The sequence below is a fragment of the Gekko japonicus genome, unplaced genomic scaffold, assembly GCF_001447785.1.
Source record: "Gekko japonicus isolate JY-2015 unplaced genomic scaffold, Gekko_japonicus_V1.1 scaffold1174, whole genome shotgun sequence".
Taxonomy (NCBI): domain Eukaryota; kingdom Metazoa; phylum Chordata; class Lepidosauria; order Squamata; family Gekkonidae; genus Gekko; species Gekko japonicus.
Window position 1 is genome coordinate 515,960 of NW_015173708.1, and position 12,295 is coordinate 528,254.

Genomic DNA, 12,295 nt, shown 5'->3' on the forward strand with positions numbered 1-12,295 from the left:
AATTGACTTGCATGGGCTCCATTGAAATACATTACAGTACAAGTAGAGTTGCAAAGAAAATGCAGAATGGATTTTCCATTAGGGTCTCTGGGCCCAGATAGTCTACTCTGGGACTGGAATGACAGGCCTCAGCTTCAAATGACAGCCCCTAGGAAAACAGAAGTGTTCTGGGACTGGAGTGAGAGTTCCCCAGAGTGGAATGTGTTGGGATTCTTAAGTTAGTCAGCAGAGTATTAAGAGACTGAGTCCATGGTGTGTATTAAAATATAAAAGTTTACTATAAACCTAACATGGGAAAAGGTACACAGGATAGAAAATAACAAAGAGCTTATATGCCTACATCCTTACATCTAAATGGTAAAATGGGAAGAGCCGGAATGGCATCTCCTTCTCTAGTCAGAACAAAGAACAGGAAGAGAAGCCATAAAATGGTAATACACCTTGACACTTTAGTCCCAATCAAACCCCCAGATCAGGGAGAAAATTCCCGGGCTTCTCATTGTCTAAAAAGATTGATTACAAACAAACATGTGACTTAACAAACATCATTAACCCTGTAAATACTGAAGTGTTTATGACTTGTAACACCCAACAGAATGACAGCCCCAGAGGGTAGCAAAAGCATTCTGGAACTGGAATAAGAGGCCCCAGAGTGGAATGACAGCCCCTGGGGGTAGTAGGAGTGTTCTGTGACTAGAATGAAAGACTATGGAGTGGAATGACAGTGCCTGGGCATAGGAAGAGTATTCTGGGAATGGGCTCCATTGAAATACATTACAGTACAAGTAGAGTTGCAAGGAAAATGCGGAATGGATTTTCCATTAGGGTATCTGGGCCAAAATAGACTACTCTGGGACTGGAATGACAGGCCCCAGCTTTGAATGACAGCCCCTAGAGGCAGCAGGAGTATTCTGGGACTGGAATGACAAGACCCAGAGTGGAATTGACAATGGAGGAGGTGGCTCATATCAACCTCACGGAAAGGGAACATGGAGGTCAGGAAGGGAGCAGAACTGGACACTGGAACAGGTGGAGGGACAAGTGCAAGATTTATAACTGACAATGGAGGAGGTGGCTCACATCAACCTCATGAATTTGTAAGGAAACTAAGGAGCTGACAGGTGGGATAATTACTGAGATGGAGCTGATTTGACAATAGCTACACACATTCGATAAATATTTAAATGTAAAGTGTTTCACTCTACAGTTTGCAAATCCAGTTGCACAGAACTTCCCCTACACCCAAAGTCACTCATTCCACTCGAGGGGCTGTCATTCCATTCCCAGAACACTCCTGCTACCCCGAGCTGCTGTCATTCCACCTTGGAGCCTGTCATTCCATTCCCAGAACACTTCTCCTACCCCCAGGGGCTGTCATTCCACTCTGTGAACTCTCATTCCCGTCCCAGAACACTCCTGCTACTTCCAGGGACTATCAATCCACTTTGGAGCCTGTCCTTCCATTCCCAAAATACTCCTGCTATTTCCAGGGGCTGTCATTCCACTTTGTGGTCTTTCATTCCAGCCCCAGAACACTGCTGATACCCCCAAGGACTGTCATTCCAGTTCCAGAACACATCTGCTAGCTCCAGGGGCTGTCATTCCACTCCGTGGTGTCACATTCTAGTCAGAGAACTCTCCTTCTACATCCAGGGGCTGTCATTCCACTCTGGGGCCTGTCATTCCAGTCTGAGACCACTCCTACTACATCCAGGGGCTGTCATTCCACTCTGAGTCCTGTCATTCCAGTCCCAGACCACTCCTAATATGTCCAGGAGTTCTCATTCCACTCTGGGGCCTGTCATTCCAGTCCCAGACCACTCCTAATATGTCCAGGAGTTCTCATTCCACTCTGGGGCCTGTCATTCCAGTCCCAGACAACTCCTACTATGTCCAGGGGCTCTCATTTCACTCTGGGGCCTGTCATTCCAGTCCCAGAACACTCCTGCTACCCCCAGGAGCTGTCATTCCACTCCGTAGTCTCTCATTCTAGTCACAGAACCCTCCTGCTACCCCCAGGAGCTGTCATTCCACTCCGTAGTCTCTCATTCTAGTCACAGAACCCTCCTGCTACCCCCAGGAGCTGTCATTCCACTCCGTAGTCTCTCATTCTAGTCACAGAACCCTCCTGCTACCCCCAGGAGCTGTCATTCCACTCTGGCGAACTCTCATTCCAGTCCAGTGCGCGCACGGGGGGGGGGGGCAGAAGGTAGCTTCGCCTAGTGTGCAAAAAACCCTGGGACCGGCCCTGCCTCCTGTTACATAGGGATGGGGAGACTGCTTTGAATTATCTGGGTCATTTAATTTGGCTAGGTAGGTTCGAACTAAGTGTCAGAACTAGCAGGAACAATGTAGGTTTGTGTGTGGAGTAAAGTTATCACTCTGTGACTTTGGATCACTCTCTCAAAGCAGATTACTGTGAAGGAACCGGGCAGAGGAATCCTTTGGTGGAGTCCCCAGCTCCAAGTGTTTCCTGTTCCTTCTCTGCCCATCATGACAAACGCTGACACTGAAAAGTGAAGCACAGTTGTGAAAACCCAAGCCAGGGTTTCATTTCCTAGCTGTAGCAGGCTACAAGATGCAGTTCCAAAGTCACATGGAAGCATGAGCAATTGGGAGGGAAACCCTTCAACAGTAATGCATATTGCATATTTAATAAAGTTCTTGCCTTGTCCAGCGATCCCCAACATGGTACATTTGGATGCCAGGGCACCTGTCAGTATGTTTCACGATGCCCACTTGCTTCTTCCACAAAACTTCTCATGCCCAAAACAAAGAGCTAATCCTGGCTTTCCTCCTCTTAATTGGGGCAGGAGGTACCTTCAGAAGACCACAGGAGGTGTCACCTATTCAGCCACAGTAGCCTCCAGCATAGGAGAATTTTATGTACTCTGTGTATTAACCAGGAGGGAAGGAGGCATAGTATAGCCTGATCTTGTCAGATCTTGGAAGCTCAGCAGGGTCCTTCCTTGGAATAGAGACGAGCAAGGAAGATTCTGAAGAGGAAGGCAATGGCCAACCACCCCCACCTCTCATTTGCTTTGAAAACTCTATGGGGTCACCATAAATTGGCTGCAACTTGACAGTACTTTACACGCATTTATTTACACACATATATTTAGCTTTCTCACTGGAACTCAAGGCAAATTACAAGACCTAATACAATGTCACAGGACAGCATAAGACAGCCAATGGATAATGCAATTGGACCAGGATTACAGAATTAGAGAACAAATGCAAACAGTAAACAAATCTGGATCGCTCAAGCTCCTCCCTGCAAACCTGAGTTGGGAAAGGTTTTTCTTTGCAGACATAAAAGCAAACTTCCTAGAAACTTTTGTGTGTTTAACAGCCATTTATTACAAGAGGACAGATGGGGGGTAGTGATGTTAGCTGATGTATGGCAAAAGCTTTCCTTCCTGTCAGCTTGCCAGAGACCATCTGCTGTTCAGAAAATATGCTGTTTGTACAGTAAGTTAAGATTTAAGTTGCTGCAAGAGTTATAAAAAGAAACCCAACGAGGAAGCAGAGCCCTCTCAGGGGACTTCTTCCTGACTGCCTCCTACCCACAGATTTCAAACTTCTGATAGATGTGGTGCAAAAGGGGTTCTCCCTTACAGACCTGTGTATTATTCATCATATTCTCATCACCAGAAGACCACCATGCTGGCACTGTGCCTCGTCACACAAGACACACACCTCCCCAACCCGTTGCCCACCTCCTTCTGTGACGGCTGGCTTTGAGATGGCAACGAGGGAGGTAGCTCCTTCCATTATCTTGGCTGTTGCAAGCAGGGGTTGCATTGAAGCAAATGGCAATGGAGTGGGCCCGCCACCCTTCAGGAATGATGTATCTAGCGCTCAGTGAACTAAAGCTTGCAACCTGCCCATTGAGTTGCAACCACCAGCAACCTTCTTCTTTGTTACTGCGGGAACTGCCTGGAGGGGGAAATTACTGATGATTTACAACAGCAGCAATTAAAAGTGAACATTTCAAGATGAGGGTCATGGATACCTGCTCAGCTCTCTGTGAGTCAGAAAACCCTGCAGAAGTGGGTGTCATATGCAATTAAAAGGCAGGTGTCGCATATATGGCCCTAGTTCATCACGGTGGCTTCAGGAGGGCAGCACTGAAAGTCATTAACTAGCAAATTAGAGGACAGGCACATTTGCTAGGAGCTTAGCAGGTTCCTGCTAATCGGACTGTCTCTACAGGGGTAGCCAAAGATTTGTCAGGAAAAGAATCTACTGTTTCGTGTGGCTCTCCACTTCCTCAGAGTAGTATGATGCTCCAGGGGGCACTGACTACTTTTGCCTTGGGAGGAAATAGTGGAGACATCAGACTGTTTAGGAAGCTATATGTCAGCAAGCTGCCAAAGGGTTTGTTATTCCTATATGATGTCGGGTACCTGAGGGACCCATCTCTCTGTATTCCCCCCCCCTCCTTAGAAGTTCGCTGATGTACCCATGTGCATGTATTCATAGCTGCATTCTTGTTAGTCTATGCCAGGCCTGTCTGCTGTAACGTTATCTTTCCCAAGGTCACAGGTGGTTTGAAGATGAAGTCTGCTTTGCTTTGCTTTGGTTTTAATGGGTAGAAACTGTGGGAAGCGTTTGGTAATGATAACAAAGTTGCCGTTGCTTTCCCAGGGGTTTTGGGCGCGAAAACCACTCTTCTGAGCGTGAGTGGGAATCATGTCTATTGGCTGTATGGATTATGAAATTGCTTTAACCTTTCCCGCTCCAGGAGCTAGCATTATTCTGAACAGTGTTCCTGTACAGTGACTCATGGCTTCAATAAAGTAACCCTTTCTATAAGTGCGTACTCCGTTGAATTGCATTGGGACCTGACATTCTGTTCAGAATCCATTGTTCCCTACCTTGGCGCATCTGTCAACCTTGATATGAGCGACGAAGAGGGGAAACTCATCCCTGACGGGACAGAACCGAAAACCCCGGATGGGGGAACCGAAACACCTGAAACTACAGTGGCGGTCCAGGTTACCGTGATGAAGTTCCCGGACAAACCAGGAGGTCTCCCGGCCTGACCGGGAGATTGTGCATCAAGCTGGTGGGAAGTGAATTTTCGGGAGGGCAGTATGTCAGCAAGCTGCCAAAGGTTTTGTTATTCCTATATGATGTCGGGTACCTGAGGGACCCATCTCTCTGTATTTCCCCCCCCCCTTAGAAGTTCACTGATGTACCTATGCGCATGTATTCATAGCTGCATTCTTGTTAGTCTATGCCAGGCCTGTCTGCTGTAACGTTATCTTTCCCAAGGTCACAAGTGGTCTAGTGGATAGAAACTGTGGGAAGCGTTTGGTAATGATAACAAAATTGCCGTTGCTTTCCCAGGGGTTTTGGACGCGAAAACCATTTTTCTGGGCGCGAGCGGGAATCATGTCTATTGGCTGTATTGATTATGAAATTGCTTTAACCTTTCCCGCTCCAGGAGCTAGCGTTATTCTGAACAGTGTTCCTGTACAGTGACTCATGGCTTCAATAAAGTAACCCTTTCTATAAGTGCGTACTCCGTTGAATTGCATTGGGACCTGACATTATGTTGAACAGAATTGTTCAGGAGGACATTTGAAGGGGGCTAATGGCAATGTTGTTGAGGTATTGTTTTTTGTTGGCAAATTTCATTTGTCCTACAGTCATGTTTACTCTGATTTAGATAGCCCAGGTTAGCCTGATCTTGTCAGCTCTTGGCTGCTGAGCAGAGTCAGCCATCATTAGTACTTGGATGTCAGACCATCATGGAAGCCTAGAGTTACTATGCAGAGGGAGAGGGAGGTAGCCTCTGTTCATCTCTTGCCTTGAAAACCCCATGAGGGGTCACCATAAGTGGCTGTGACTTGTTTGAGGGAAGGTGTGACCGGAGGTGGGGTGGATGGGGTTAAGTCAAGGTGAGCAATGCTCCCTCTAAGCTGTGAGGTCTTGTGAGCAAAAATTCTACTTTGTGAGCTACTGGCAATAAAGTTGTGAGCGAGCAATTTGGCTACTGCATAAATTAGTTTGCTCTGGAGCCATCCTTCCTGAGCTAAGACAAAAATGTGTGAGCTAGAGGCAAAAAACCTGTGAGCTAGCTCACACTAACTCAGCTTAGAGGGAACACTGAAGGTGAGGTGAGGTTTTCTCAGGAAACCCATTGTTTAAATTATGCATCTCATTTAGGGTGGGGAGGAGGGTTATTGGCTTTGTCACCCTTCTGTCTCACCTGCCAAGACATGTGTCTGGACTCATCTCTGGCTGACATCCATGTTCTGTCTCAGGTTGCTTCCATTTTTTTTTTAATTTTTAGGCCAGGCAGTGCAGTGCACATATATTTTGGGGGGATAGTAAAGAGGGGCATTTGTTTGTCTCTCTCTAATCACCAAACTGCTTCCCTCTGTGGGAGGAGGGTCTGACTACTAACATCAGAAATCTTCAGCTAGGTCAAGAACCATCCACTGACCCTCTGGGCACATCAAGCAACCCAGTTACTCAAAAGATGACCCACATTTCACAAGACACAATCACATTTCTCTAAAAAAGCATGGGTCTTGCTCAAGTTTGATCCTTACAGCCTGTTTGGTAGATGGTCTGTTGCTGACCACTGGAAGCAGAATTCCAAGCCCCACTGCACACACTCATTTCATTTTTCAGTCACAAAAAAATGATATGATCCCTTGTTTTCATTTTTTGCCATCAAGTTGCAGCCTCATTGTATAGAAAAATTGCTTTCTGCTTTCTATATCCACATGCCTTCTCCTGTGATTACATTATGATAACATGTTGTATCTTGTTTCCTGTTGCAAGCCAAATGGTGAGGCCACATGGCCCCAATAGCCATGCCATAAACCCACATTCTTTCACACTTTCATGCCAAAAGCCAGACCTCATGGCTACACTTTCTGGCCCACTTGCAACCAGTCACGTACACAATGAAGTAGCTGGAGTTTGGGTCACATGACTGCAGGCAGGGTCTCCAACCTTCCAACCAATCCCACAAACCTGATGTTAGCAACCATGGCAACCAACAATTGGGCACACCCATGCCCACTCACTATTGGCTGATGGTCACATCTAATTTGTGACTGGAATTGGGGTATAACTGTTTGATCCCTATGGGAGTGAGCTCTTCTTCCTGTTCTCGAGGCTCTTGGTCTTGCTCTCTCCCTTGACATTGTCTGTTTTATTGCACCTGAAATGCTGCCTCTTGAGAGACAAAGAGTTGCTTTGTGACTTGGAGCACATGGGGTGCAAAAATGGGATTTCCCTTCAAAATCCCTTGGTACTTGGACTATCTTGGACTGATGAATACTCCTGATGTAGTAACTATGTATCTTCAATGTGTAGTTAAGGCAAATTGCCCTAGACTTTGTTATTTTTGTAATCTCTGGTAGTCTATGCTAAGCTCTGTACTGAATAAAGATCCTTCTTATTGCTAATTTGTCTCTGGTGTTGTAACTGAATTCCAAGTCTAAGTCTTGTGCCTAACCCTGACCACATATGCTACCTTGGTAAGAGTGTGCATCTCTGGATAGAGTTGCTACTGTGTTAAATCCCAGATGCTAACTAAGGGTTGGAATCTCTCCCTTAGGAAAGGCAAGGACTAGTGAAAAGAGGTTCTGGTGGCAAATTGTTGTGAAGACCAGAGATGGTACAGACTGTCTCGTGGCTTGTTGTTTAATGTACTGAAAAGTACAGGATTCCCTCCCATCCCTGGACTGGCCTGGGTGGGCAAATCCTGTACACTCATAGGCAAGAGACATTCAGAGTCTGTTTGCTATTGCTTGCTCCTGCATAGTAACCCTAGACTTCTTTGGTGGTTTCCCATCCAAGTACTAACCAGGGATGACCCTGCTTAGCTTCTGAGATCTGATGAGATCAGGCTAGTCTGGGCTATCCAAGTCTATTGCTAGAGACCCAATAAGTAGTTTCCAGCAATGTGATATTCAAATACAGGATCATCCTGTAGTCTACAAGCATATTTGTTTTCCATTCAGTGGTTCTAACATTACTTTTAATGGCTGCTACTGGTACGGCAATCTGAGAGTCAAATGCATGTTGGTAGATTTAGCATTCTGCAGCAGCCATTCTGCAAAGTGATGGTATAGCTGACAGTGAAATGGGAGAAAATAAGTGATGTGAATCCAAATTTAGATTTCTTTCCCTGCTCAGCCCCCTTGTAAGATGTGCAGACCAAGAACTACAACCAACAGGCTCTTTCTAAATGAAGACATTCACTAATTTGTACAACCCTTTTCAGCTCATTTGCTCAGTTGTTTACAAGATTCTGCTCAGATTTAGCAAATGCACATCTACCTCTAAGCATATGAGCAGCGTGTTGAGATCAATGGCTCCTCTCGTGCCTCGAGCTAGCAACGTTTATAAGTACACGGCTCTGCTGCCGTCTTACCAGCCCAATCACTAGAAGCCTAATTACTCATTACTTCTATGGCATACTTTGGTTGGGGAAGTGCTAGATAAAATCTAATTCTGTAAAGGCTGCCTAGCGAGCTATAACAGGCCTTTAGAACAAGCCATCCTAAAAATGCCAATTGACGATAACACAAATTATTATGGACAAACGGCATTAACAAGTGAAGAGTACTGCCACAATCTAGAGAAAGTTAGGTGTGTCTAATTCTGATTGAAATCAATGGAACAAGAATTGAACCATGTGCTTTAGCCTCATAAATTCTTGTGCTCAGGGTTGCTTCTTCACAACGAGTTATCTGCTGAGGAACTACTACATATTGAGTCAGTCTTGTCCAAGAGACAGGGCAGGAGCAAGTAGGGCAGGGGTCCCCAACTTGGTGCCTCTGGGTGCCCATCAACATCTTTCCTGGCATCCACAAAGTGCATTTAGCAAGTGGGTGGAGCTAACTGGGGCTTTTGCCCAGCATGGCTTCTGATTGGCTGCTGGAAGTTTAATTATTTGTGCAGATTTTTAAAACATTGCTTTGGCAGCAGCTGCCACCACAGCACAAGGATCTTCAGTGTGCGAGTAACAGTAAGCTGCAGCAGCCACGTTGTGGCTGGCTCTGCATTCTGTGGCAGCCATATTGTGTCAGAATTCCAAGGGTGGCCCCAGGTGCTCACAAAGGTTGAACTCATGAATCTGCTTTATACTGCTTTATACTGATTCAGACCATTGTTTCATCAAGGTCAGTATTGTCTACTTTGACTGGCAGTGGCTTTCTGGGATCTCAGGCAAAGGTCTTTCACATCAGCTACTACCTGCTTCTTTTAGCTGCTGATGCCAAGAATTAGACGGGGCCTTCTGCAGGCAAAGCAGATGCAAAGTTTGGTGGCATAAAGAGTCTTAACAGCATCTTCAGAGCAATGGGGATGGATTTCAGACCACGGTGGGATGAAACAGGGGGACAAAAGTCCAGGAGCCCTGGCCACTCTCCTATGATGTTTGAATTGAGTCTCAGTTGTGTAACACAAGCCCAGAGGGGATTTTTGCCAAGGGGCTGTGGTGGGCTAACACAAAATGCTAGGAACAAAAAGGAATTTCTGAACGCTCTGACCTAGCATGAGGAATATCCTGAGATCAGAACCCAGCAAAATTGCCTTTTATGCAACGGTGACTTACCATGTATGAACGCCACCCATGTCCCACCTTCCAACAGGGAGCAGTCAAAAGGGTACTCTCTCATAAGTTGCCAGTTGGGCCTTATCTTTACCTCATGCTAACCAATTGGATAACATTCTCTATTAGCAGAAGGGGCTGATGGTTGTAGATCTTCCCATACCTCCCCCCAAACAGCCACCTTCGACCCTGGGAAAGCTTATCCCCAGGGTTATTTATTTATTTATTTATTGTATTTATATACCACCCATCCTGCAAACAGGCTCAGGGCAGGTAACATCATATTATAATAAAGACAATTAACATTTAAAAACACAATATAGACAAGGTTACAGGTAGGTCTGGGAGCTGCAGTGGGGAGGGGGAGTAATGCAAAATTGCTCCATCCTGCCTCTTCTGTCAGCAGAGTTCTGCTGAGAGAAGAGGAAGGAGGAAGCAATTTCACCCCCTCCCAACTCCCCACTGCAGCCTCACCACCCGCATGGCTATTTCTCCATGTGGATCCTGCAACCCTGGGGATAAAAGGAAAGCTGGGAAGACTGGCAGTCCTCACATGGTCCTTGCGCTGGATCCAACCCCGAGTATGCTCCCAATGCTCTCATGTAGCCGGAGAGCACAAATTGACTATCAAGGGATGCTCATCCACAATTACTAGTGTCCTCGCTGAGGAACTCCTGATAAGCTTCTGTGGGCTCCTAGGAATGAAGTCTAAAAATCACTGCCAACGGCACAACTGACTTCCTCTGGATTGCACTTGCTATCGTGAGCATAAATCTTACGATAAGCCGCATCAGTAGTTTTCAAATACCTGCCTGCTAAATCTCATATCTATGTCTTTTGATTCCAGGGAGTGAAAATGCAGAACGTGTTCTCTTTTCTGCATCTGTCATTTTAAAGAGCTGTTTTGATTCCTTGTACCAGCCAGCAAGTTATTGATTCATAATATGAAGAATTTGTGTCTGAAAAGAGGCAGTTCTGGGAAACATGCAGCAGAAAATAAGTGTAATGTTTGCATAGCTTGTTATAAAATCTTTTAAACCATGCACGATTTCAAATGATCATATGTCAATGGTAGATGAAATGAAGCCTGGGGAAGTCTGTGAAATCATTTACAGTGAGGACTGATTCTCAGTTGGAGTTTCTCTAGGAAATGAATTTTCAATGTATTACTTAATGCAAAGATTGGACTAGGGGCCAAACTAGACATGGAGGCAGCAGATACATGTGCTTGAACCCAGATTTGCCACAAGGACATAGAAAGCAAGGGGTTAGGGGGGGTTCTAACAGACGGTGTAGGGATATGCAAACAGGGGGAATTGAACTCTCCTCCCACCCAGAAAGCCAGTTTGGTATAGTGGTTAAGAGTGGCAGATTCTAATCTGGAGAATCAGATTTGATTTCCAATTCCTCCACATGCAGCCAGCTGGGTGACCTTGGGTCAGTCACAGTTCTCTCAGAGCTATCCTCTCAAGAGCAGTTTCTGTCAGAGCTCTCTCAACCCCACCTACCTCACAGGGTGTCTGTTGTGAGGAGAGGAAGGGAAGGAGATTGTAAGCTGCTCTGAGACTCCAAGTGAAGGGTGAGATATAAATCCATTCTCCTCCTCCTCCTCCTCTTCTTCTTCTTCCCAAGTGTTTCACATTGGACTCCCTTCTAGTAACAGAGTTCCAACTAAGAGAGGTAAAGCATATATTTACCATGGGAGTAAGTCCAGATCTTGCACAAAGACACTGACCTAGATCCAAACCCACTCTTGCACAAACAGAAGACACTTCCATTCACACAATGGGGGAGGGTGTTTCTGCTAATTCTCCCCTTCTCTCTGCAGCCACCCCCATGCAACATTCACCCACATTTCCAAGGGACACTCAGGAGCAGTTTTTGGGAAAGGAGCTGCAGCAGGAAAGGGGAGATGGGAAAACCACAAGCTGAGATGGATTGACTCAGTCAAGGAAGCCACGGCCCTCCCCGTTTGCAAGACCTGAGTGAGACTGTTAACAACAGGGTATTTTGGAGGTCACTTACTCATAGGGTCATCATAAGTCCGAAGTGACTTGACAGCACTTGACACTCACAAGAGTTTTGGGCCACTTGAATTTTGTTGGATCCAAGCCACAGATCTGCCACCATCCCTTCTAAGTTTGGCCCCCACAAAACACTTTCACACATAATGCTTACCTTACAGGTACAAACAATGCATCAACGCTTTGTTACCTTTTGCTTCAATAGGTGCCCCTAAACTTAAACAGAGCCTCTGATACCCCAAGAAAGAGCTCTGCCACTTATCTTTCCTCCAGTCTAGGGGAGGTGGTGCATTTTGACAGAGATGGAGGGAAAGGGCAGGATGAACTTGGGGGTCGAAATCACGTTTGCTGCATTAGGCAGCTCATTTCAATGGGGGGGAAATCCACCTGCTATTCAAAATCTACTGTCTTTTTGGCAGGATGAAGGAGGGGGGGTGAACATGAAAAGCTGGAGCTACGCACTCCCCCAAAAGTAGCTGTGTACTTGTGTGGGCTAATCGGGTCAGTGGTTTACAGTAACACAGGCCAGTAGTGCTCTATGCCCAGTCCAGATCAGGCTCTCCTTGATCACTACTGGATCGTGGATGCCTATCCGCATAATGAATCAATTGTCTCCCCATTGGGAGGGTTTTGTGGAGGACAGGGAAGGGAGTGGGTCCTGCCTACACAGCAGTGGCTCAGCTGC